The following is a 27913-nucleotide window of genomic DNA, read 5'->3' on the forward strand; positions in this document are numbered from 1 at the left end:
CACATATATAGAGGTTTTCTTTGGAGCAAAAGCTCAAGTACACCATGCCTCGCAAGGTCTTTCATTGCGTCGAAATGACCTTGGAGCCGCCGGAGCGCAAGTGTGTCAGGTTTGACGTCATGCCACGTGATCCTCTGCAGATAGGCGGTACCAAGATAGGCGGGAAATTAACAGCCGTTTCGCCGGCGCCTGGTTGCTAAGTCCCGCAATGTATGGCTCGCTGTCTGGTCCGTCAGCGCGCGCGCTTCAGCGCAAGTGAGAGGCTGAATCCAATCATCGAGTATATAGCCAGACGGCACGCTGCGAAGCCTCAAGCAAAGGCGAAGTTGGCTGCTGAAACACCTTAGCCAACAGAGGCCAGATTACAAAGTTATCGAGAAGCCTTTCGCTTTTCGTTCATTCGTGGTAGCTAAGTTTAAATTTGTAAAACCTTACCCCTTTTTTCTAGTAAGCAATGCTTCTTTCCCGTCCTCGCGGAATGGCTGCGTCTTAAAATCCATCGCCAAAAACCTTGCTTTAGGTGTTGATGCTAGTCTTTGTGCTTGCACTGCCAAGTCCGCCGAGACAAACGGTAAATTGAAGATCGCTGAGATTTTTTTTTTCTCCTCAATACGTGCAAAAAAAAAAAAAACAGCGGTGTCGTTGTCAAACAATGCAGTTATTACAGCGGCCGACACTGTCGTGACTTATCGCACCCGGTTTTCGCATTCAGATTCCGTTCTGTCGCTTGCACATATCGTTCTAAAATCTTGCTGGCCCTCGTGAGATGCTCGTGTGATACGCAGCAAATCCTAATGCACGAAGGCTCAGCTGTGTGTGAATGCCTCGTCGTTACAGTTCTTTCGATGCAAGTGGCAATTTTTCCGTCCATTCGCTTTGCGCTTGTGCGCGCAAAAGAACCGGAGTGTTCCAGTGTGGAGTCCGCAAGGGCGGAAACGTTCTGTGCACCCTTGATTCTAAAGCCACCAAACGACCCCACAGCATAAGCTGCTCGTTAACTTGCGATTTTCTGGCTGCCGCCCTCATTGCTACTGTTACTTTCTCGTCGAAAACACCTCAGAGAGTCGTAAGGGCGACGAATCCTGCTATGCTTGTTTTACTTGGAATCAAGAACGCGAAGTGCCGGCTTGTTGGACCTTTACAACTCGGCAGTACTGTTAACTTAGTGCCCGCTGCCAAATCACAACCCTACCGTCATGTCCCCAATCAGTAAAACAATGTCTGCTTCACCGCGGTTGGGAATATCTGACACTTTCCAGTCATACACTCGCGGGCTTTTTGCTGAAATGATTGTGTTTTTTTTAATCTACCACTGTGCTTTACATCGTAAAGATAGCTTCTCAAGTCCTACAAGGTTTATCTCTAATCTTGATGTCTATCGGTTCAAAATTAACGGACAAAAAGACCTAACTTTGCGGAGCTTGTACATTGGAATTCCCCGACAACTGGGACTCAACTCGTTTCATTGTTGTCTGCACATAAATATAGTTTTCTTTCATTTCTGCTGGAGGAGCAACTGCACGCAAACGTTTTACTTTAATACTTCGCAAATGTAGAGTTATGGACAAATGAAATGGGAACGCGAAAATATGAACGAAGACCCTCAAAATCGAAAAATACTGCACGCGTAAGTGAAGTGATCGCACGCTTTTGGTATATTTGGAAATTTACTCTCCCCAACGTTGTTTCTGTAATTAGGCCACGCGTCAATTTGACTTGCATGGAAATAAATTAAGCAATTTGTGTGTTATGGTTCATGTTTTAGTGATGGCGCTTCTTTTTTATTATTGTGCTATTTTGCCACAGGACGTCAAAAGAATGAAAAGGTAAAAAAATTTGTTTATGACTGTACAATCATTGCATATCCCTCGTTGCCTTGTACTGCGTATTTCGCTGTTCACCATGCATTGCTTCAAGTATGGTGCTTTCCGAACAGCGGAGCTGTTCATGTCTTCTTATGTGTTTGCGTATTGTTAACAGGCAATTTTGCTCGGCCAAGTGGAAAGGGGAAAAACGTTAGACCCACAACTGTGAGGGAAAGTAGCAAAAAGGAAAGGATCCAGCGAGCAAGTGCTGAAAGTGCGCGCCGCAAGGCAAATATTAGCAGTGGCTTAGCTCGGGTATTCCAGGATATACGTAGCGTGAGCTAAGGTGCAACTGATTATTCTTAGCTTTCCTGGTTGCCTAGGATTAGCTTGATTATCATGCTTACTGCTGCTTCAATGACACCAAAACGATATACGCATTGTGTGACACATGTGTATTTATCAAGAGGCTCCGGCGCAGCGTCACCAATCGCCCCAGAGCTAAGCTGGTTCCACAGGCGCACGCCGGTGTTGCTGCGACGCGCGAGCCATCGGCCGTCTCCCCCCCGCATAACCATCAAGTGGACCGGGCCGCAGCGTGCGGAACCTAGGTCGGCGAAGACGCTGCGCGCGTGGAGTGTGTGAGAGACGCCGGGCAGCGAGCAACGTTCTGTGCGTCGTGTGACGTCACTGCTCCTCGCGCATGCACAGCACGGCTATCCAGGAGCCATGCGAAACTGCTCAACTTCGGCCAGTGTAGCCGACGCTACAAAAACATTTCTCGTGGTTCGAATCGAACCTACGTCCCTCGCGTTATGCAACCGGCGTCTACCCGTTTGCGTTATCACAGCATTCGGGCGCTTAGCATTTGCTTAGGGTTCGCAGCGCGTACGTTGGCTGTCGACTTGGGCTAAGTCCAGGACTTTGGCTCCGGACTTTGGCAGTTTTAATTTGAGACTTTATGAAGGTGGATTGCGGATTTTGAGTTAACGCAGTGTGCATAAAGAAAGCTTCGCTTTTCAACTACCGTAATTACCCGATTCTAACGCGCCCCCGATTCTAACGCGCACCCGATTTTCCTGGCAAAAAAAACCGAAAAAAAAGTTCAGTTTCGTATCCGATTCTAACGCGCATGCGATTTTTCGACCTATTTTTCCGGAAAAAAGGTGCGCGTTAGAATCGGGTGATTACGGTATCTTTCTTTTTAAAAAGGTGCAGACCTAAGGAAAGACGAGTTAAAGCTAAATGAAAAACAACAGCTCCGCTGTTTCTTTAGTCTTCGCATCTCAATTGCGAAGGTAGCCGAATTTAATCTTGTTTTCTTTTTTTTTTTTTGAAGGGGGGGGGGGGGGCAGGGAGGTTTATTTGGTGGATGTGGTTCCTTTCCACCGCTAGGCTCTAAGAGCTCCCCCCGAGTATTCAGTTAGTTCAGTTAGGTACTACATTTCATTGGCGCACAAAGGAACTACGGCCTGGTTCGTGATCTTTAAGTTTTCTTATCGACGAGCATGTGCCGTGCGATGAGCGAACAAGTGGGCGTGCCGCCCGTTGGCGCCGGTGAAGAAAATATATTTAGCTTCACACGCGATTCAAGAACCACCCGTCTTGCGTGGTCTTTTCGTGACCGCCTCCGTCTTTCTCTCCCCTCGGGAATTTCGGCTTCACCGTGGCTGTTCCGTGCAGTATTAAGAACCGGCAAGCCTGTGTCCGTGCTGTGTGCAAGTCCGAGCGACTGGGTGCTAGGGTGCGCCAGTTTCCGGGCTTCCGAATTGGGTTTCCGCTGTTGAGCTAACAAGCAGCTTGAGCTTTCGATGCTCTGATTAGGTGGGGAGGGGGGAAGTTTCCCGGGAAGATTGGGGCACATGTCATTGGTCGCTTGACGCAACTACACAAAGCCGTTTATTTTTAGGAGGTTAGTGACGCTTTTTAGAGGGGAACTTTTTCTCGGAAACAAAAATATCGCAAAATTTACCTCCATGCATCGTGAGTGCTGACGTCATTTCGGAGGCTACAAGATCACCGTAATTTGTGTTCACACTCCACGCTAGAAGTCAAGTGGTGCGGTTTAACGGAGTCAGGGCTTTAATACAATTGCGCAGTCATTTTTATTGGCGGTAACTTTTGTCGGCATCCGCAAACCAAAAAAACTGGTCCCTATGACGTCATAAAGGCATTGCGAGCAGGTGGCTTAGGTGCCCCCATTATTGTTGTTTTCTTTATTATTATTTTGTCCTTGTTGAACTGCCCCCGTTAGCAATAAAAATCCCACAATTGTAACTTTCACCTTGCGGCCTTTACGATGAACCAAATTTTTATTTTATTGTAACTGTTGCTTGAAAGAAAACGATGTTTAGTGACCTTAATACATGTATAAAAATCGCTCGCCGCTCTAAATTAGCAGCTCTACTTGGCGGCGTATACGACAGTAATCAAACGCGAAGCTTCTAAATCGCTCCTGTCAAATGAACCACTCTTTTCCCGTTTGTGTACCGCGGCAAAGCTATCTCTGGAGCCATTCACTCAGAGAGGAAAGACGGGGCCGAGCTACCAACTCTTATTGACACAAAGCCACAGCCCTAGGTCTTATTTTTTCTTTCCTTTTTTGTCCCCAGTTTACGATGCCACGTCTTTTCGCCCGGCAAACATTCTTTTTCACGGATCGGCAAGCGGGGCGTATAAGTTGGCAATTGGGTCTCAATCGGGACCTCTATACAGAGCTGCAATCGGAAGTCGCGCTTCTTTTTGCTCCAACGACCAAGTTTATTCCCGGGAGCTCTCCATCTTTTTCTCCAGCCTCAATAGTTTGTTTATTTCTGTCCGTTTTTATTGGCCGAGGGCTTATTGGCTTAATTTTTTGTGTTTATTCCCGCCGACCCCAATAAACTTGTTTCTGCAATGCCTTAAGTGCGGGTTCTCGTAATACCGTCGTCTAGTGGGCTTCCTTGATGTCGGGAGTCTGAAGGAATTGAACTGCTACTCATGATTAGACGTCCTATGTTGGAGGGAGCCGAAATTGAACCTGTTCTGGCAGAAGAAAAAAACGGCGGTGGCTTAGCTCTGCTAACCCTGGATATGCTAAGAAAAAACTTCGTTTAGTCTGGTAGAGTCTTGGTTTCGCTTGGTTAACCTTTGATGTAGCTTTATTGCCGACCACGGCTCAAAGCCGTTCGGTACCGTGCAACGCTCACAGGAGGAGGCCCGGCGAACGCGGCGAATGCGGCATTCATTCATGGCGAACGCACTGTTCCTCTTCGCCATGTGCAAGACGAGTCACGTAGCCCGATACGAACGAGCGGCGCATGCGCGGGAGGCTGCGGGGGTGGCGGCTGCCCATCAGCTGATCGGCCGCTACCGCGGCAGCAGCCGCCGCGCATAAGAGCAGAACGACTGAAAACGAGGCCTTGTGCGCAGCGCCGAAAGCGGACCCGGCGAATCCCGCAATGTGCTTCCAGGGGTGTGTCGCTGGGGGTGTGTCTGCGGTCAAAAGGTTAACTTGCGCATCCTCCGCGAACATTTAAAAATGATGTTGAGCGTGAACAAACAAATCGGGCAAGGTAGCTTCAAGTTGTTCCCAAACGGGGCCCTACGTTTGCCGGCAACCTTGCCTTCGGTGTTCTCGCGCTGAGCACTGGGCCATGCGCACGCTGCAGAGAAGCAATGACAGACGCGTTTGAACGGACTAACCTATTTTGCTTTGTTCATCAAGCATTACGGTGAAAACCCGGCAGCTTCAATGTACGAACGCTGAAGGGGCTTCAAGGTGTTACTTATATATGTCGAGCTGAAAAAAATAGCGGTTCAGTTACGCTTTGCGTTCGGGTTAATTCATTTCGTTCCGGTTAAGTTCCGAATCGACTAAGTCCCGTAACGAGCCGGTTTGCGAACCTGTTCGGTAACTTTGAACCGGTTCGCGAACCGGTTTGATCAGTTAAGTTATCAGCCCAACAAGGAAAAATGTTGAGTAGCGTAAAGCTACGGTAAAAACAAAATAAAAACAACAATTTAAAATACAGCTTTTTACCAATAAGAGTGGTGCGATTTAAAAAAAAAAAACTTTAAACAATTAGGCCAGATATGAGGGAAAACAGCCTAAGTAGTGGCTATTCACCAGCCACTTTCCTGCCTAGCCCTTATGTCGTCCTAGGGACAAGTTTAGTCTGTTTTAACGAGGAATAAAACCACTGTGGTCAGTCAACACTGGGACGAAAAATTTATATATAGCTTCTTTTGCACAGGAAATAAGATATCTAAAGTTAACTGGCAGGGAAAAACTTTTCCTTTCTACAAAAGAAATTTCAAAGCCGGCTCGAATCACAGACGCTTTGAAATAACAGCGAGAAATTGGAAACTTCTACCTTCGTAAAACGAAAGCCATTCCAGCTATCGCCGGATTTTTTTCTTTTGAAACTTTATATACTTTTAAATGAGTTAATGCATGTATTTTTCATTTCAAGAAGGAAGCATTTCCAAAAAATTCCAAACAAACATGATATTTACAATAATTTTCGAAATGTCCGGTCATATTTTTCGGCAGCTAAATAATCTAGGGAGTTCAATTTTATAGCGTTTGTCACCCTTTTTTATGCTTCACGCCAATTTCAGTTTAAGTTGCAGGGATGGTTAAACTGTAAAAGTGCACCGCATTGCAGATAAGTAAAAAATTTTGCTCTAAAGCGAAAACGAATATGCAAAAAGGTCGTATTAGATTTTTTTTCCAACTTTCACTTTTCAAACTTTCAGAAATCGAAGGCAAGGTTGCTCTTTATCACATGCCTCAAAAATATGTTGCATTACTCGTGTAATTTTGTAGCTAGAAAACACGAAGTGTGACCTTGTTAGCTGTATTGCGGTGGCATACTAGGGCGGTTTATAACAAACTTCTGACGTCAACCTAAGACGAGAAAGGGCCAGTACAATCTTATCCGCTCAACGCGTCGTGATAATCTAACGATCATACCAGGCGTTATGCGCCGTGATGACAAGTTTGGTTGTATGAAAAATCAGTCAAAGGAAGGAATATCCTGAGAAAATTTCACCTTTTGGTTTTGTGCCTATTCCATGGATAAAGGCTGTGAAAAAGAGAGCGCAAACTACTCGTGCATGAACTGTGCTCGGAGCAATTTAAAACCAAGTTGTGGGCCTGGGTTTTTTTGTTTGTTTGTTTGTTTGTTTGTTTTACCGCGAAAACATGGCTGTAAATAAATATTGCCGCGTCTGATGCGCGGAATCTATGTCAGTGCTTTAGGTGCGGTATATAGTTCAGAACGGCAGAAAACTTTTAACCGCCAGGGAATGTTTCAAGGACGTCGCACTATCGACACATAGGCATTTTTTTGTTCTTTGTCTCTACCAAAAAAAAAAAAAAAGCGCGGCCTCGGCTATAATTAAACACCATTGTTTCAAGCGGCTGAGCCACCGAACCACTCCTGTGGATAACACTTGTCAAATCTTTGAACTCTCTAGGTGTTGGTCCTGTTAAGCAAATGATGCATACAGCAAAGATGCACATTCAGGGTCTGGGCCTTCGCAGTTTCGCTGTGAGCAATCTTCCAGCCTGAATGCTTCTATACAGTCGCAAAAAAGGTATGGCACAGTTGATGTTTTATATCGAATGCAGTACGACGCTCAGCCTCAAGATCTGCACGTTGGAGCAGCAGCAACATACCATTGCAACATCGGTGCGCATACATTTCCCAATCTTGCGACTGCAGTGTTGATAGTGCTGTGATTTATCTGCAAGGGAAAAGTGCGCGAGAGGTTATGAACTTGATTTTACGTCAAAGGGAAAAGCCTGAACGAAATCATCTGCTCATTATCAAGAACGGGGGCCCGTCTTCACTTGCGCGCCGCTGCCTCTGACGCCACTTTTGATCCAGTTTTGTACGTGGTCTTGCCGCCGACCTTCATGTATTCTTCTTTCCCAAAAGGTATCAGCACTTACACCCTCCACGAAATCATTTTACACGGTAAACCCCTCCTGGAATCCGTCTCTCCATTCTTTAGCTCTTCACAAGCGCGAAGCCGCATTGAACAGAGCAACAGCACGTACATTTACCGTCATAACCTGCGTGAAAACGAACGGCAATATGCGAAGCAGGCTGCTTTCTAGAAATAGTGTGCGTATCCCAACAAAAAAGTATTCCATTAATAAACCATTAATATTGCCTATTTTTTAACGAAATGTTCTTTTGCAGCTATATTTATGTGTTGTTATTTTTGTGTGTCGCTTTCTTAAGGCTACGTGCGTGTCATTTGTCAGGCGCTGGTGTTTCGCCTTGCGGCGACCTTTGTATTTTTCTTGGGTTGTCTTTGTACATTTGTAAGATGGCGACTGTCCTGCCAGTTCTTGCCGCTATCTCAACAACCACTTTGATGCTCAAACGGCATCTTAAACCCACGGCACAAACGGTAGCTCCGATGAGAGGGTGCGCTAAGGCATACCCCCTTAAGTTTTGGAATTTCTCAAAGCTCGGCGACATATACGCGATTCATGTGTGGCGCGAGCCCGCTCGCGGGGACTTTTTCCCGATACAAGGAGACGTTGACCACGCCTGCCCTTCGAAATGAAGTTCCTCGAGGACTTAGCGAGCAAATCCCCTCGTTAAATACACTCGGGGCCCCGTCGTGCGCGCGGTGCTATCGTGAGCGTTCTGCGAAGTCACCTAATTACCGCCGCCTGGACAAACAGCGCTGCGCGCAATAACGTTGGCGCGACGTATACACGCGGGTTCATCTGTTACACGCTCTCTAGACGCGTCTTTGATCCGATATATAAGCGCACTTATAGCTCCGAGTGCGCGCGCCCGTCACTATGTATGCATAAGGTGTCTGCCCTCGAGGCAGATGTAATTAGCGCTTCAACGCGCACGTTTACGACTAAGAGATGAGGTCTTACGCGACCCGACGCGGCCTGAACACTTTGTGCATCAGCGGGCTATGTTCCGTGTGAGAGGGACCTCTTCGGCGGACGGAAATATCTCTCGAAGACGCGCGCTCATGCATTTACAATAACGAGCGAGAACTGATGTGGTCCGTATTGCGTTGCGTTGTGTCGTTTTGTTTTGCCTGATGCTGTGTTCTTCTGCGCTACATTTTGTTTGGTCGAACAGTGCGTTAAGCGACCGTGAATGAACGACGTCGACGTTAAAGTTTTGTGCGTGCAAATGTCGGCCTGCTGAACTCGAAAAATATCGCAAGACCCCAAGAGTGCGCCTAATCTAGCGGCCTAGTCAGCTGCTAAATTTTCCTCCTGGATACCGATAAGTTTGCAGGAGCATAAAAAGTGTCTTAGTCTCAGAACTAAACGCTGATTAAAGGCCAAAAACCTGTCTGCCCGTGCAATATTACCTTTGACGGACGGAGTGCTCCTTCCCTAAAGTCCATTCGACCCTTATGTTTACCCGCAAACCCATGTCCCGATATCCCATAACCATCAATGGAAAGTCGATACCTTACTCCAGAAATCACAAATTTCTTGGCGTGATCATCGACAGGGACCTGTCATGGAGCGCACATGTGTCTTTCTTAAAGAAGAAACTCACCGCCATCGCCCACATTTTCAAATTTCTCGCTGGAAAGACGTGGGGCACATCGGTCAGAGGAATGCTGCAACTGTACCAGGCACTCTTCTTGGGAGTTTTGCGCTACAGCTTGCCAGCGATATCCGGTACATGCTCCTCTAACCTTCGGGTGATCCAAAGCATCCAAGCGCAGGCTCTCCGCACGTGTCTTGGTTTGCCGCGATGTGCTTCAACAGTGGGCACATTATACATTGCCCAAGACTATCCTACAGCAACTTATGTGACCACTGAGACGCTACGCCTACACATCAGGCTCCTCACGAGGCTACCAAGTCACCACCTTGCGCAGCTTCCTCAGAGTCGACCACGCTCTTCCTTTGCAGCCATTGTCGCAGCGCACAGGGCTGAGGTACCGTCAGACTACACGCCTGCGGTCACACCGTCCTCCCCGTTGTGGTGCCTGGAAACACCGGACATTCGTCTGCATGTTCCGGGCATTGGAAAAAAGGCCGACTTACCACCACTGGCTCTCAGACAGTTTTCTATGCAGTTACTGTACGAACAACACAATGACCGGAAGCATGTATACACAGACGGTTCTGTGACGTCCTCGAGTTCGGCAGGTGCGGTGGTTATACCATCAGAATCAACCAATATTCGATTCCGTGTCGCCCATGTGACGAGCTCGACGGCTACTGAACTTGCAGCCATCCGTGAAGCTCTTCAATACATCATGGAAGCTTCTCCCCAAAAATGGTCCATTTTCACCGACTCCAAAGGCGCCCTGCAAAGCTTCCCAGCAGCCCTGCGCTACGGTCCTTTGAACCAACTAGTGACAGAAATTCCGGAATTATTTCACCAGGCTGTCTTAAAGGGCCATAATATTGTATTTCAGTGGCTGCCAAGTCACTGTGGAATCACTGGCAATGTCTTGGCTGATGCAGCTGCCCGGACAGGCCATGACAGTGAAAGGACTATCTTGCTTCCGCTTGCAAGGACTGATGCCGCTAGGCTGCTTCGTCAGTTCGCGCGGAGGACCTCCATCACTCAATGGAATACACCGGACTTTGTGCACCCGCGCCTCCACAACCAGGACCCTCTACTCCAGCGTCGTCTTCCGTGTGGGCTGACTCGATCACAGTCTACTTCACTTTGTAGGCTGTGGTTGGGAGTGGCCTTTACGAAAGCCTACTCCTTCCTCATCGGGATGGCCAGTAGTGCTCACTGCGACGCCTGCGAGGTTGAAGAGACAATCGACCATGTGCTTTGTTGTTGCCCCGAGTATTCATCGGAAAGACGCGTTTTGGCAGCCGAGCTCAGAAGATTGGACAATCAACAGTTCAAGCTAGAGACTATTCTAGGACAAAGACCCCTACAATCGACTTCGCAGAAGGCAACAAAAGCCCTTCTGCGTTTTATAAAGGACACAGGTTTAGCTGAGAGACACTAGTGCCCTCGAAGGGACTAAAGTGTGTGCGCGACCCCGCTCCTATCCCCCCTTTTTCGCCTGCCATCTCTTTTATCCCCTGAACACCCCTTCCCCAGTGCCGAGTAGCAATCCGGGCTCTAAGCCTGGATAACCTCTCGGCCTTTCCTTTCGCTTTTCTCCTCCTCTCGTTCGGGTATGAAAAAAAAAAAAGTGAAATGTCCTCCTCATCGTAATAAAAAAAAAAACTGAAGTGAACTGATCGTGGCTGTATGCGTTTTCTTGTTTTAGACTGTGTGCAAAAGACGCGCTCGTTTTGTTTCAATGTTTTTTCATTTTTTTCGCGGCCTTCGGTTATGTTGAAGGAAAAATTATATTGTGCTGCAAAAATTTGTGAAGCTGGTGACTGCTGATTGCTCCAGGTGGAAATCGACTCGCAGGCGCATCCTGCTAATCCATCTGCCCGAACGACAACATTACAAACAATCACCGCGATGTGTCTCGAGAAAAAAACGAGCTATCGAATTTTAGCAACTCGAGAAGCCCTCACGGCTCGCCGCTTCTTAACATCCGCCCTCTAAACTTTGGTGGAAGAATGTGCTGACGCTTTGAATTTTCACCCAGTTGCCTTACTCCGGATTATTGGTGCGCTGAAAGCCACTGTTCTAGTTTATACGCAGACAACTGTCTCATACATTTCATCATGAAAGTGTTTTATCCCCGGCTACACCAAGATCTGACCGGCGTAATATCCGACACGGAAACGATGTCGCCGAAAAAGTTCAATTTACGCGGCGGCGCCCGGATTCTAGCCACGAACTCTCTCGCCGCAACGGGAGGTACACAGCGCTCTGTCCACTGCGCTACGAATTCAAGCGCAAGTACGTCTACGAACGCGCCTTATATCTTTCCTACTACTTTCTTCATTCAGATGGCGTCTAGGAGACGCTGCCGTGTAGGAGAAGTGAAGCTAAATAGTTCACCATGGCACTAATGAACGCCGACAGTTGGCTCCTCGATTGTAGCGTCTTCGTGTACGTGGGACGCGGGTGAATTGAGGCATCCTCCGCCACGTACTGCTTTCGGTTTCGGTTCCGTTTCGTTCGCACGGTTTTCAAGGGGCTGTGGTTTCAGTCGGATATACGCAATGTTCCGGCGCGTGCAATCCAGTGTCTAACGTTGATGCGTCACACGATGCCATAGCGACGTAATATACAGTCAAACCCCTTTACAGCGAACTGCAATATGCACCGCGATTTGTTCGATATATCCAATAGTTCGATATAGCCGAACCCGCCTATACGAGCTCATTGTTACGAGTTCGCATTGCGCGGTAGCCCCCCCCCCCCCCCCTCCTCAACTCAACCATCCCCGCATGCAGAAACGAACACAGTAAAGTAGCCATTAACCATACCCAAAATAACCCATTTATTGCAATTAATAAAGCTTCTTTCCGCTTTAACTGCCTACTTTGCAAAAAAAGCAGTGATTTTTGCTTTCACTTTCGTTTTGGCGGCTACAACTAGCATAGCATTCCCTACACGAAACATTGTATGGAGCAGTACGAGTCTGCGTTCTCCAAAATCAAGGAAGCATTGGCGGAGCACATCGACTGCCGAAAGCGCTTCATATAATCATCGGACGGCTTGCACTCGCGACATCATCGGCAACGTTGGCGAGCTCTTCCGACAGTTCACCGATGCTGCTGTCTTGGTCCGGACTCGCTGGCTGGGGGGGGTTCCGTCGTAAGTCCCACGCGTCGGAAATAGTTATAGAAAGTGTCGGCCGTCGCGCCGCTCCGTGCAAGGCGCAATGTCCCAGTCGCGGCTCTTGCTCCGTGGTCGCGGCCAATCCACATCTCAATCGCCGCTCCGAGACCATGCATTTCGGCAGCCGTTCTAGGGGCGTGGAGTTCGATATATCGGATGTGAACTTCGTTATAAGGAATATGTTTCCCATGCATTTCCGCAACTGAATTTTTTTTGTTCGATATATAGCATAATTCGCTCTATCCGGGTTTGTTATAGCCGGGTTTGACTGTAAATAGCCATGTGCAAGTTTATATGGATGCACAATAAATGCTTCTGTGCAGGCACACTTCACTTTCGCGTTTTGCCGATTCCTATGAAAGAGGCATCAACCACACCTTTTTAATGTTCGGTAGCTCTGCCAATACAATCGTTGTTTAGTACCGTCGTACTGTGGATATAAATGTCTGTAGCGCAGACGCTTCTGAGAGTGTCCGTGATTATTTGATGAGACGTCGGGGCATTTTAGGCGTCACCGGAACCTTCACAAACAATTTCTTCAAGAGGGCCTCTTATTTTGATTGCCTTAGAACAGTGTTTGTAGATGTGCTGTATAAGTGGTGTTCTTTTTTCAAGGAAACCTTGCATTACCACACTTTCAATGTTTTGCTATAGCTTACTCATCAACATAGCAGCCGCTAGGCAGTGCCCAGATTTGAGGATGATTAAAAAATATATTGTACCTTACATCCTATCCATTTACTTTACATGGCAAATTACTTTATTTGTGAATTAAGTTTGTTAGACGTGTACCCCGGTGCCGTTGTTTTTGTCAGTTTAAGCGCGCCAAAGCATTGCTGGAGTGAATTCAGTCTTCTTTTTTTTCTTAAAATATATGTGTGTGGGGGAGGAGGAGGGAGGAATGCAGGAGTTACTACATTCTAAGAAGTCCCCGCATGGCGTCTTCACCACAGTGCTCCACAATGGTCAATCAAGTGGCCTAGTGTGCGGATTCGGCGAATGACGTGGCCGAGGATTCTATTCGAGTGAAAAAGGGCATCTGGGATGGGACATTGCGCAATGCAAAACGCCATTCTCGCCTTGCGTGTTATTTCTGTGTACATGCATATTTTAGTCAAACGGTGATTTCACGTAGCCAAAGACGACGCAGTTATCTTCAAAAAAATCCCGCCCCTTCCCGCGAGGGGAACACGAGTAAATGCAGAGCATTGGGGGTCGTTAACGCCGCGTAAAGTCGCGTTAGGGTGGGTAGTTGGGTCGTAGTTGCGTTGGTGTTGGTTTGGGGTAGAGAGAGGAGAGTAAAGTCGCGTTAGGGTGGAGCGAGCGTCAACCAAGGAAGGAAGGAGCAACGCAGTGACTGAAGCACGAGCGACCGCTAGCCGCTTTATATTTGCAGCGCGCGCAGTAGAGGGAGAGCAGTACGGGGGGGAGAGCGCGCATGAGCAAACAGCGCGCGCCCTTCCACGCCCCACCGCGCTGCTATCACGCACCTGCTACGCCGAGACCGCGACGGAGCGAACGGGCTGACTACGACGCATGCGCGCGCCAGCTGCTGTTGAGAGAGAGGAGGGAAGGAGAGGCGCACTTGCTGCGGACGCGAAACTGTTGACACCGTCCGACGCAGGAACAGGCGAGGCTAAGAAATGCTCTGCATTTAAAAAATAGGTTTATTGGAGCGAACTTGTGCTCCCCTAACAGCTCAAAGAATACAGAGGCGGCGAAGCAGCAGTCAAGAAAGTGGCGCGCGCACGCGGGTGTCGGCGAATCGAATGCCGCGGCGTCTGCTCTGCGGGAGTTTATTTTTGGGCGCGGGTGTTTTTCGAACCGTCGACTTACATCGAGAGCACTGTAGATAAAAGAAGACAATTCTAGCTAGTGGTGATAGGGCGAAACATTCTCCCCATCAAATGAGTTAATCCGTGCGGCATAAGAAAGAAAGAATGGAACATGCGCTTCACTCGGGACACAGATAACACAGCCCGGGGAAGCCGGGCGGTAAAAGCAAAAAACATAACCAAATCCATTGCATGGTTCACGGAAATATGTTTGGCTTCATCATTCGCCGAATTCGCGCAGTAGCCCACTTGGTTTGGCATCTGGAGCATTGGGCTGAAGACGCAATACGGGGACTATGGAAGGTAGAAAGTGAGCGGTAGAAATTACTAAATTGAAGCCCGTCCTATACTCACCAATCGCACTTTGAAACAAACCAAAACAATCGCTCCGTGTGCCAGAGAAGAAATTGTTTCCTTTGCCCTGAGGAGGCCTCTGCCGGTATAAGGACTGAAAGGAGGGCGACACGGTTCTTGAATGTATATTTTCTGTTAGATTTGTTACCGTCTAACAGTAAAATGAAAACATCCAAACGTTTCAAATGTGGTTTGCCACTGTAAGTGAAGCCGCCCGAGGTGAATGAAGTTGCGTGAACAGCCGATTTAATCTGACCTGCTTGGTGAGTGACTGTTGCCTCTGGTAAATGAAACGTACGGCTTCGTGGCGTCACCGGCCGCGGTAAAGACCGACGAACAAGCAACTGTTGAATATTGCAGGATCCCTTGTGATCACGTGAACGCATAAAGGAAAGATATTGCTAGAAGAAACACCTAGCACCCGTCACATTGCAAGAAGTGGCGCGAATTTCGATGTCCATCTGAGGCCAGTAGCAGCAGCGTCGTAGCAACGGTGGCAATAAGGCCGGCCCTCCAGAATCTTACGTCACGGCTCGGTTTACTCCACATCTAATGGTTGATCGGAGAAGATGGCGCACGTGTCAGGAGAAACGTATAAAAGCGGATGAGGTGGTGGGTAGGAGCAGAATTGATGAAAGAAGGGAGGCGTCTTAACATGGCGTTTCCGGTATCAACAAACGAGTGGTATGGCCTCTCCTAAGTTTTTCTTTCTATCACAGGTTAACGACTCATTTAAGCCTTTTTCCTCTCTCTCCAAGGCTGTCCTATTCCTCCGTGTATTTGTACGCCATCTAAACTGTTATTGCATCGTTCATCTTTGTGAGTAAATAATGTATTGATAACGCGGCATGCATTTTAATACAGTTCGACTAACTGCATCCATGGCAGAAAGTGTTTTTCCTTGTTTTTTTTTTTTTTTTGCTTTTAGCAGTAGGGCTTTATTCTGCCGTGCGGCTTTCTGGAACTGGCGTTGACCGTAAAAGTATCTCGCCACAAAGCAAGCGTGCATGCACAGCGTTCCAGCAGGCTTTATTCCGGGAAACCGTATACGCCGCCGCCTTTTTCCGAAGCCGATCGTACCCCTAAATGTTCGTTGGCTCGATCATCTACCCGACGCATTTCAAGTGCAGCTTATTGGATTATTCCCCTCTCTGCTCGCTTTTCTCCGCTCCACTTCGTGGCTATTATTTCTTTTTTGCCGGGTCCACATGTTTTGCCGGGTCCACAAAGAACTGCAACACGTCGCACTGGCTTCTTTTCCGTTATTTTCAAGAAACTTGCTGATTTTGTAGGGTTTTTATTTGTAGTAACGCTACTTCCCAGCGATGATTGAGCTGAAATATAAGATTACGGACAACGTCAATTGGAGGTTGCGAAAGTAAACGAGCTTGCTCCTGCCTACCAATACTTGGGCAAACAGGAAGACGATAAGTTACTTCAGTGGCAAAGCTCAAAGCTATATTAGAAGACGCCTGTTCTTGTTTTTTATAATGCAATCAAAATATGTTGTAGGTCACCAGGCGGGCGTACCATTGGCACGCTGTATACATACATAACGGTTATACCTACTTTTACTGTTTTACTGTTTGCGTAATCATGCATATTCCCTGAAATCAACACGTGCCTATCTGCGGATCGCTGAGCTTTATCGTATGCTTCAAAAAACAAACAGTGAACTGATGAAATAAAAAAAAATGCCTTTATCTGCAATACGACAACAATCATAACTGTCAGCGGAGTAACAGTCAACCATCACAGTCGTGTACATATTTAGTCCGTATTCACGACGCGCGGTAAGCGAGAAATTATACCCTTGATTGTTGGCTTGTTTTGACATCAACCGCCGATTCCGGAAGTTTATGGTGGTGTCTATGACGGCTAGCGCAAGGGAAAGTACGGGACAAGAAGAGTGCGGACGACAGAGGCGTTGTTTAGGAACTGCAATTTTATTAGCAAAATCACGAGTTGTTTAGGCTAGGATTAAAGTAAATAAAAGCATTTGTCAACCGGTTTTCCTCACCCTCTATTGAAAAAAAAATCACGCAAAAGTCGCCAAAACTTATCTGACACAAACCCTTATGCACACTAGTTGCCCACGAAGGATACCTGCGCATCTTTTAGTGATGTTGAAGGGTGGCTCACGCACGTGTATTAGCTTTTTATGATCCCGTACGCTTCGGCAATTTTCCATGTTCGCTGGCTTTTGGGCCTCATCGCCATGGCTCATGGTTATGTCCTTAACGCATTCCTCTTACTTGGATACCACGACTGGCTATTAGCGAATGTTTCGGCTTTCTCGTTAATTTAATCCTCGTAGAGACGCTGCGTCTGTCGCACTGTACCCTATTCTTGCCACCCTTTCTATGCGATGCTCGCCGGTATACGTCAGTCCTACGCGTCTTTGCTTCGCTGCTGACGACCCTTTCGTACAGGTTCCCACGGCAACAGCCCGGGACTCTAAATTAATCGATCGCTGCGGGCTTCAGCGGAGCACACGGCGCTTGCACTGGAGAAGCGAAGCAACTCAGACACATAAACAAGGCGGAACAAACCGGCCGCGTTGCTCTGCTCCCTTCGTTGTCCGGTTCCCCCAGTGGCCACTGGGCATTTCTTGTACACAGAGTGCGCGCTCCGGCGTTGCTCGGCGACCTCTTAGACAATGAGCCGGAAACAATTTTAGGCGGAATGTGCCTTTCATGGCTGCGAAAAAAGTCAATGGAACGCAACAGCGCGTACTACAGTCTGCTTTGGGGACACCCGTGTGTTGCTTGGGACTCCGCTCGTCGCTTCAGTGTTTGCTGTTGGGTTCTTTTCTTGCGAAACACCTAATAACTTGCTCCGTCCGTAGGCTGTTTCTTCTGTCTTTCTTCCTTATTTGATTACTAATATGAGCTTCAATGCTTTATTCAATCATGCAACCTGAACGAATTGTTTGCGGATTCAGCCTCTAAGCGACAGTAAAAGCAGCCGCTAGGGTTGTTGCCCCAATTCGTTTCTTCCGCCGAATGAAGTCATAAAATGAATTGTTGTTGCGTTTTCCGAGGGGTTACAACTTGGGTGGCTGATTTATCCAGTTCACTGTCGTAGCATGCCATAAGGATTTCGTTAGATTGGTATTTCTGTTCTCTTTTATTTCAAACTGGAGCAGCTTGCATCTAATAACTACACACTAAGGTAGTATAAACAAAGCACCATTGTCAGTCGGAAGAGAAGGCAATTTTTCTCTGCAGTACTGATTAAAACCCAGTTTGGCGGCCAATTTTCGATGTGCTTAAGACATTACTGTCGTTTGTACACGTCTCCGCGTTTCAAACATCCCGCCTTCCCGCCCCCCTGTCTGCGTATGTCAGCAAAGCTTTACCCGAAGCCCTCAAGATAAGGTTTGGTCTCGTCTAGTGCTAGTTTGTTCTCGGATTCGTCAAAACGGATGCTTGCACGACTGGTTTCCTCCAGGGCCACAACCACTTTACATGCGTGGCGGCAGCCCTCGCTTTTGAGAACGCCGCTTCTCCACACTGCTTTGATGCCAAGAGGCGTAGCGGCACGTCTCAATTGTTGCAAGAAATTCCTTGTCCCCGTTTCGTTCCGGCCGCCTTAGCATTCAGGGAGCGTGACAAACCCCTCGTAGTTTTCTTCGCAGACGTGCAAGCGCCCTTTGTATCATCGAAGAAATAACCGGAATAACCAAAGCTCCAAATAACAAAGAGAACAAGACCTGTGGAAGCGTGTATACCGGCTCCTTGACGTCCCTTTGTGCGCGCAGTCTTCCGAACCTAACGGCGTCCGTATTACAGCACCGTTTGCAGTAAAACTCTTTTCGTGGGCCTTGTTGTGAACCGGTGCGAATTCCCGTCTCGTACACGACGTCCGGCTGTCAATTGGCGCGGGAGCAATAATGCGATCGCTGAACTAAAGCGGTTCTTTCGGGGAAAGAGCTTCCGCGGATATCGTGAAAGAACACGTGGGGAATAAAACCAGCTTTTCTTTTATCCTGCCAGAGCCAAATTAAAGTGAGTGAATGCTGCGCGCGCTGTTCAACGTAAGTAGGAGCGTATTTGTTCAATGCTTGCGCATCTGGATCGCCCACGCACGTGCTTCGAAAAGTGAGCGCACACTCGAATCTCGGTGGTTTAAGGCGGCTATGTTCCCTACGTGCTTTCTGTGTTGCTTAGCGCGAACAATAAGACAACTATGCAAGGACAACCGTCATTTATCGGTGTAACTTGCAGACTCGGTATGGGTGTCATCCTCCCTTCCCTTGTTGCATGCTTTCTTCTCTGTCGTTATGAGAAAATGTTCATTCCCTCCCTAGAATGTTCTTCCTAGTGTAGTTAGGCGTTCTCCCTTTAGGGTAGACTTATAGGTTGCAATTTTAATACGCACGTGGTGGCATCGAATTGAGCGCACTTCACTCGGACACGATGGTAGCACGGTCCTTTTTCTCTTAATTCGCCTCCCGTTTTTATTATTTCTTTCTGAATATTCATCGTTTGTTTCCTTGTTCACTTGGCCTATATTTTTCGCCTTTTGTATTGGTTAAGACTATATTTATCAGAAGGATGTTACAGTATATAAATATTAACTTGTTGACGGTTGTCGTGTGGTGAAACCACTTTTCCCACCTCCCTTTTCCCCCCAGGCATTTTTATTTTCCTGCGCGACTTTTATCCTGTGTGTCGCAAAATGGTAGTAAAACAAAGCTTTCTGTTATTTTTTCCCTGGTGCCCTGTCATGTAAGGACATTTAAGTTACGTTTTTTGGGCATTATTCTTATACACTACCTCTGGGGTAATAAACGACCTATTGCGATACACTGCCCTCTGTAGGGCGGAAAGCTTGGTATAACATGGTGCAGTTGAACTCAATGCAGTGGCAACTGTTTTAGTATCTCGCTTTGCTGGCCTACAGACATAAAGCCCTGCGGTCACTGCAGAAATATCGGAGACCAGCAAGCACTTTTCTGCACGCACCCAATAGTTGAGAAGATGTCTGCTTTCGTGTAGTTCATTCCTCTCGCCAACAGTACCCATGTACACGCTGAGAATTGCATGCACGTTGCCGTTGTAATTGCTGGAGGAAACATGAGCGTGAATGCTGAGGCATGGCCTATAACTGCGCGTCATTTTGTGTGCCGCATCTCGAATGGGAAAGTGACACGTTCCCAGAATTTCTTTTCATTTCTCCTTATGACTATAAACGAAAATATCATACCTATAACGCTCAGCTGTGCCTACCCTTACTTTCAAACTTGATTGATTGATTGATTGATTGATTGATTGATTGATTGATTGATTGATTGATTGATTGATTGATTGATTGATTGATTGATTGATTGATTGATTGATTGATTGATTGATTGATTGATTGATTGATTGATTGAAGGGTTTAACACGCCGACGCAATGCAGGAGATGAGGTGCGCCGTAGTGGAGGGCTCCGGTTTAACTTTGACCACCTGGGGATCTTTAATGTGCGCCGAAATCTCGTACACACTGGCGTTTTTGCTTTTCGCCTCCATCAGAAAAGTAGCCGCCTTACGTTCCAACTTAGCATAAATTTTGCCCGTTCTGTGCTTTCTTTCCTTCTTTTTCTTATTTGCACAGCGCAGTTCTAGAGGTAGTGCTGACCTCCGACTCAAAAACACGTTCAAGCCATATATTAAATGAAAATGCGTTCGTAAATCCAACTTTCTTTCCTTCTCCCAGATTGCAAACACCTAATTCCAAACGTGAAAGTGACGGGGAGGGGGGAGGGGGGCGCGTATTCGTTTTGTTCCACATTTGTATGCGTACATCCGCTCTTATTCCTCTTGCTCTTTCCGTTCTTCACCATCATCATCATCGTCTTCATCATCATCACCATCCTCTTATTTCTCTTCCACCGGCGCATCCTCCATTTACAGAGACCCTGCTACAGACCCCATTTCTGGGAAACCGGTGTATTTGCGTGTCACCGTTTTCTATCATAGGCACGCTTCGCCTCCCCTCGGCTCTCAGCGAACTCGCCCCCATTTGACATGTAAAGCGCGTCTGACCGACTTGCAGGCCCGGAAAACCCCGCCCACAACCGCCAAACCTTGCAACCATTGTACAAGCACTTCACTTTTCTCAGAGAAGCCACCTTAACACTTGCCAACCGAAAAAATAAAATGCAAGCTCACTGTTCTGCAACGTTGGAGTCGTCAGCCCCCATGTGGTTCGGGAAGAGAAAAAAAAAAAGACAGGAGACGGGATCAGTTGCATAGCTTGCTTCGAATGGTGAAGCAACGAATAATAGAGGTGGAGCCGCGGAACATGGGAGCTTCGTCAAACGCAAGAACGCATTGGAGGTGAAACTGAAACAAAAGCAGGAAACGACCTCGAAGTTAAACCTTTACACTAGAAGAGAGCAAACGGCATCTCGCGAATGAAAAGCAGGGGAGAACAAACCGCACCGAAGGGATACCGCCCCGAAGCAGAACTGCGTGTAGGTTTTGAGCGCTATCTGTGTTTGCCGCGTTTGCAGTCTCACTTCCCGAAATGAAACGTGCACCCTTGGTGTGTTTCGTTGTTTCGAATCCCCTTTGCGCTTCCCCTTTTCTTGCCGCGTGTTGCCCTCTTGATTTTCAGTTTAGAGGCGAAGTTGCCCCCGCAAAGGCTATTCTGTAATCCAGTTGACCACTCTGCGACCTGTCATTTGAATTGTTTGCGTTTACAAACGCTTCAGCCTGCAACCCTGACTGCTAGTGGTTGAAGCCCTCACTGTTCCTAATTTTGCTGTCGTTACAGGCAGGCCGCTGGAACGGTTAGGTAAAGATCCCATGCTTCGCGTTGCTTCCGAAAGGCGTTTCTTTCTTTTTGTGTGTGCACCGCCATGATTAAAAGCAGGCTTTCGTTGGCGCAGTGTTTTTAACCTTTTCCTTCTCAGTTGTCTTCGCCAGTAGCTCGTCATTGCTTTTTGGTTTTGTGTGCAAGTTGCAATTTCTTGTCTTTAAATAAAGAAGAAAAGAAAACAGAGTAAAAATGTGCTCCCCTCGGGCGGGTGTGTTTGGGTCCCACGAGGAGATCCTGTTATTTTTCGCGCACGCACGCACGCACGCTGTTTTTCATTGCATTGCAATGCATCTCATGTTATTCGCGTTCCCCTCCTTCCCAGAACAATGATGTCTACGTGCTGTCTAGGGGCAAGTACCTCTTGCATTGTCACTCCGGAAATAATTACGGCCAGAGTTACAGAGGTGATCCAATCGTGAAAAGCAAGAAATTAATCGCCTTGTCCCAACGTAATGCCTTTCCACAACGGAGGGTAATAATACACGTCCTTACGTCAGCATTGATATCGATAAGGTACGGTCGTATGGCCGCGTACTGATTCAAAATAATGTATCACAGTTATGCTCGCATCAAAAGTCAAATAAGAACAGCATGTGAGTAAATGCATTCCGGAAAAAGAAAACATCACGAAGAGACTAAGCCTTAGCAGCCTTCTTTTCGTTGTTAGGAGAATTCGATGAATATAGGCACACGGAAAGGCTGGCGCGTACTTTGGCGTGTTTCTCTTTTTGTTCAAGCTGAAGAAAACACTGGCAAAGTTTGTACTCTGGTAATGTTACCCGGCTGAGCGTCTGGGAGAAGAAAACGCACTTTGACCTGTACGTGTTTGCGCGGAGTAAGAGAAAGACATCGACGCGAATACACGCCGCGGAAAGCTCCGGCCTATCGTTGTACCAAGACGAAGTTGGGCCATTGAAGCAGCGCTCCTGGCATGTCCGCGGCTGCCCATCGACTGGCCTGCTCTTGTCCCCTTGACGTCGCCGAGTCGCCCACATCGAACGGATGTCCCCCTGACAGGCGACACGGTGACAGGCAGCCGGGGGTGACGAAGGGATTGTGCCTCCGTCGACCGTTATTACGAACGTAATAACGGAAGCGGCGACTACGCTGCGGCCCATGCCACCCCGTCCCATCTCTCTACTTTAGATTGGTCAAGGCCCTACGATGGCACCACGCTGCGATGTCACAGACCCGCCTTCTTTTCTCCCCCTCTTGACGCCACGGATAAGAATGCCGTTGGGGAACGTCCATGAACTTCGGGGCTTTTGGGACTCGGTGATGCGGTCGATTGTCTTTGCTGCCAGCGCTCCCGTTACATGTTTGAAAGCGCAGTTTTAGAGCGAGGCTGTCTTGCGCTGGGCGCTGAACAAAATTGCGTGCGTCTATTGCGTCGTCCCTACAAATAGTTGCACGCGCTCTCTCTACAGGTAGTGCAAAACACTCTGCAGCACTCAATCGAATATTGGTATCGCTACAGTTGTCAAGCGAAGCAAATCGTGTTATTCCAGGCTTTACAACCGATACTAGTCTAGTTACCCTCGTGTGCACTCCAAAATTTATAGATTGAACATAAACTACAAAGAACAAACAAAAGAGAAAATTCAGCGCGCGACTGTTCGCAGTAGAATCTACATTTGGGCAAGTTGGCATTTGTCAGGCATCTTAAGAGAACAGCGTAAATAAACTCATTTTTTCCCTAGTATCTGCGTATTTACGCTGTTCAAAGATGTTTAACAAATTAACGAGCGACTGTTTGACCGTAGAGGACGCTATAGTACTTGTTCCTTTGATTACAGATTTTCGCGGGTATTTGTGGCATGCGGACGAACTACACTGGTCGCATAACAGCAACTGGATTTCCCGCCCCTTCTTTCCGTCACTTCGTGAGGCAACCACGGATGCGGTTTCGACGAGGGCGACACACGCCGCGGTTTTATCCTGTCCGTGCTTTGCACTCGAAGAAGCCCTCCTTCCTGTCGGTGCCCGGAAGACAAATAAAAATAGCCCGTCCCGGCCGTTCCTCAGCCAGCGCTCAGACGCGGCCCGGGAGGCGTTTTTCGATACCGAGGCGCCGTCCAGTATTCCGCGGAAAGACGAAAACCAGATCCACGGCCGAAAGCCCCTCGCTTCCGGAGCCGCCTATACACCTCGCGATGTCGTCCTTCTTCCCCCACCATGAACATTATTGATCTCTGAAATTCTTCGCAGACGTTTTATTTTACTGCCCCCCCCCCCTTTTTTTTTTGTATTTGCGTTTTGTGTGCTTATACGTTCAAGTTGCATTCTAGCGTGTTTAGTCTCCGAGTGGTTTCTACTATAAGGCAGTAAAGAACTGCGTGGAGCACTAGCGTCCCAACTGAGTGGAAAGGGGAGGCAGGAGGAAGCGATCTCCGCTTATGTCCCTCCCGTTTCTGTAAAGTTGGCATATTCTTCTGTTAAGACACCTTGTATAACTTCCAAACGTTTATTCCGGGCGGCACACTTTGCCTTCGCTGTACCGTATTACTTTCCCTATATTGCCGTCTATCCCCGCAATCCTTCCGGCGTCACAAGCGAGCATACGTCGACACAACTGGACGCAACTCACTCGCGCTCATGAAAAACGTTTTGTCTCAAGCACTTACTCGCGCTCCCGCTCCCCACTCACCCTCACCACTCGCACTTACTCGCTCAGACAGACAGACAGACAGACGCACGGACGGACGGACGGACGGACGGACAGACACGCACACACGAACACACGCACACACACACACTGCTGTTAAGAAAGGAGCAGCTTCTAAATCGAAGGCACGCAAAGCGTCCGGTGTGTTGTCTGCACAACAGTGACAAAGCGTCTGCGCACTGCTCATACAGCACTTCATCTATCGCAATGACGTTGCACTAAAAGCCGAAGTTCACCATGTCCCGGCGTAACCGGCGTTGTCGAGAGCAGTTCCCGAGGTATACAGTGTGTTGCGACGATAACTGGAACACTTTAAAAATTTTTCCTGAGCGATCCGCCGCTCTGTTCAAGCTCAAACTTCACACAAAGGTCGCATTTTGTGGTCTATTTTGTTTGACACCGGGAACAACAACGGTAGTTACCTGTTTATTCTGAAAATAAATAAAAACGATTTTCGCCTATGGGAAAATGGCGGCGATTTGGACGTGCGAGCCCGAAAACCGGGTTTTCGGATCGTCTGTTAGCTCATTTCTAGGTGCATTTTCTGATCGTCTGCTGCACCATTTGGCTCCGTACGTGAATCCCAAACATGCGTTTCACTCTGCAGGTGGTTCCGTCGTTCCAACATCAACTTGCGCTGGCTCGCACGTCCAAATCAGCGGCCGTTTTCCCATAGGCGAAAATCGTTTTTATTTATTTTCAGAATAAACAGGTAAGTGCCGTTGTTGTTCCCGGTGTCAAACAAAATAGACCACAAAATGCGACCTTTGTGTGAAGTTTGAGCGCGAACAGAGCGGCGGATCGCTCAGGAAAAATTTTTAAAGTGTTCCAGTTATCGTCGCAACACCCTGTATATGTTCCGTGTAGGCACATTGCGCTCATGTTTGCCTGGCAAGCAGCAGAAGCGCCGTAGGAAAGGTGCCACGCATATTACTGGCTCGGTTGGTATCATTCATATTACGTAAGTGCCGGCGCTCTGTCCCAGACACCAACAGCCTGGAGTTTCACGAGTCAAGCACGGGCGCCCATAGAAAGAAGACATCTAAGTTGACTTCATGATAACAAGGCCGAGAAGAACGAACAGCTCAAGCGGCGCAGGCGAAAATACGCCAGTCGCTGCTATTGTAGCCGATTAGTCAGACTGCAGATAATACAAATGGCAGGGAGGAACGGGTACATTCATCACGGCCGTCTTTCTTTGTACCATTTCTCAGTGTCAACCCGATAGATTGTTCTCACGGCATGCTGCAGGCAGTGGGTAATAATTGCGGGAGGGTTGCAAGCTGGGCTTGTTGGAAAGGCATTCTTGGATAAAATCAGCGGATGTCCTTGTGTTTCACTTCCTTCGTCTTCGTCTGAGTTCGCGCTGGTTTTATCCAAGGGTGATAACTGCTAGATAAATCGCCACTCCTTTATTGATGCCCTAACGTGCGCTGTAGACAACTTTAGCATGAAAAGTGCAGAATTCACGGTGGCCTCTGTGCGGTGCTACGTGCCTGTATCTGTATATGCAGAAGTTTTGACGAGAGTTTGTGAGAGCCATTTTCGGCCCCAGTATCTGGCACTCGAATCCCCAAAAAAATACAGAGCGCTCTACTACTGTTACAAAAACGTACGATGTTCTGACACTGCAAAATGCTAATATATGTCAGGGTGAATCACAAACGCAATCACGAAAAACGAAGCGCAACAGGGTGCGCAAAAGGCAGACAGAAAAACCTTGCTATTTCCTTATATTTCCCGCAGCTACTGCTGCTATTATTATTTTCCCAAGTGGTTTATAAACTGTTTCTATTCGTGGGTGAAATGGCGGCTTATGTAGTAAGCTTACCGGTAATTTTCGTTGCCGTGCTGATCCATCCTTTGAGCCAACCGGCGGCACACAACTTCCACTGGAAACTCTTGGTATCATCATCACTGTCATTAGCCAACGCTCAAGTCCCAAGAACACGCCCTCTAAGTTTCTTGTCACCTTCAGTCTGCTCCTTGCACGCACTGCAGTCCCCAACGAGGAAAAGTAAAGGCCGACTTGGACACCAACAACTGGTTTGGAAATGGTGAACCCAACCAGTTGTCCCTTTCGGAGGCTCCAAACAGCAGGAACGTTGTTTCCGCCGCAGTGCAGTGGGTCGCGAATACCACGGAAACTGCCCTGCGCCACAATCGCATATGAGTTGTCGTTGGTTCACAGGGAACGGCCTCAACCACGTCTCTGTCACGGCTACACATATCTGCACAACTCGCGCACGAATTCAGGAAGGTTTGCTCAACAATTTATGTGACGTTTCTACCCAGGCAACTACGCAAAACGGCACGGGAGCGAGGGTGCTCCGTGCGGCTTGGAAGGCGCTGCAGCTGAAGCATCATCTGCGAGCGAAGGGAACTGGCTGTCTAGACGAGCGTGAAGAAGCGTCTTTGCGCGGCGGTCGGCGCGATAACAGCGGCGCCGGGCAGGAAACGCAACTTCACCACGTCATGATGTCTCCGGCGTTGTCTCAGGCAGCCAGCGAACGCTTGCACCTTTAAAGTATGGCGAGCATTGCAAGTCATTACGCTTGCCGACCACGGCAACCGTCTTCTCGTCGGGACGAAGAACAAATGGACGGCTCTAGTCCCGCTTTTGATAAAACGTCCAATGCTGTGCTGGAGGACGACGGCATAAAAAACCAAGCATGCCAATGAAAGCCGTCGTCAATGATGGTTTCCGGTAGACAAGCAGCACTAAAGAGTTTCTTAGATGACGGTGTATTTTAATAGAACCTTTGTGGGCAAGTTGGTATGGAGACATGCTAAATAAAAGCGCAGAAAAACGCGGGACAAAGAGAAGAACTACACAGGACGAGCGCTCGTCCTGTGTAGTTCTTATCTTAGTCCCGCGTTTTTCTGCGCCTTGTTAGTTAGGTTTAGTCGTTAACCCACAGCTGGGGTAGCTCAGGGGCTAATGCGTTGTGATGCTGATCCCGAGGACGCCTATTTGATCGCGGCTACTGCGATGGTTTTCAGATGGCGACAAAAAACAACTCTCATGTGACGAGATTCGGCGAGATTTCGCTTTACCACGAAGCGTATTGCGCTGAACAATTCTGCTAACGGACCACGGCAAAAATAAATGCACACGAACGAGCAATATACATCTTCGCTGTAAAAACGACCAGCACTGCGACCAATTTCGCAAATCAAAATTGTGATAACGAACCGTTAAATAAGGCAAAACAATCACATATAACACAATCCAAAATCTACGGAGCGTAAGGATTAGAATAACACGTTCTTACTGGGCTTTTTTTGCACGGACTTTCGGTGAGAAGACATATCTGCACACGGACAGAGGCACCAGGACATTTCACTCCAAGACGATTTCGGTACAAAGAGAACTTCAGGCATGCCAAGGGTTGGCTGAAAAAAACAAGAACAAAGTAAATAGCCGAAATCAATTACAGGTTTCTCGATCTTCCTATTATTGTATTTATTACGCGTAATCAGAAATGTACTAATTTTCTTGGAAGAGTTTTCTACTCTAATTATGTAGTAAGGACAATTCGCCAATCCCATTTTGTAGATTTATTTTTCTTCAACATATCTAAGAACAACTTCTTCTAAATAGTGTGTCTTCTTAGTATGGGTATTTTGCGCGTAATTATTTTTGCGCCTAATTTTTGAAACGATTTCTCGTGTCAATACTTATTAAGGATTGTTCTTCGATCCTCTTTATTTTATCTACTTTTCGC

General features: G+C 47.7%; 1 long non-coding RNA gene across 1 annotated transcript in view; it reads right to left on the reverse strand.

The window, feature by feature from the left end:
- Positions 1-26641, reverse strand: part of LOC144152439 (uncharacterized) — a 50065-nt gene extending 23424 nt beyond the window's left edge. The window contains exons 1-2 of the long non-coding RNA XR_013319167.1: positions 26017-26641; positions 7471-7538 (exon numbers count right to left, since the gene is read on the reverse strand). This is a non-coding gene — a long non-coding RNA (uncharacterized LOC144152439). The remainder of the gene's footprint in view (positions 1-7470; positions 7539-26016) is intronic.
- Positions 26642-27913: the final 1272 nt, after the last annotated feature.

The sequence above is a fragment of the Haemaphysalis longicornis genome, unplaced genomic scaffold (assembly GCF_048455015.1).
Source record: "Haemaphysalis longicornis isolate Haplotype H1 unplaced genomic scaffold, Haemaphysalis longicornis Haplotype H1 scaffold_9, whole genome shotgun sequence".
In the NCBI taxonomy this organism is placed as follows: Eukaryota; Metazoa; Arthropoda; class Arachnida; order Ixodida; family Ixodidae; genus Haemaphysalis; species Haemaphysalis longicornis.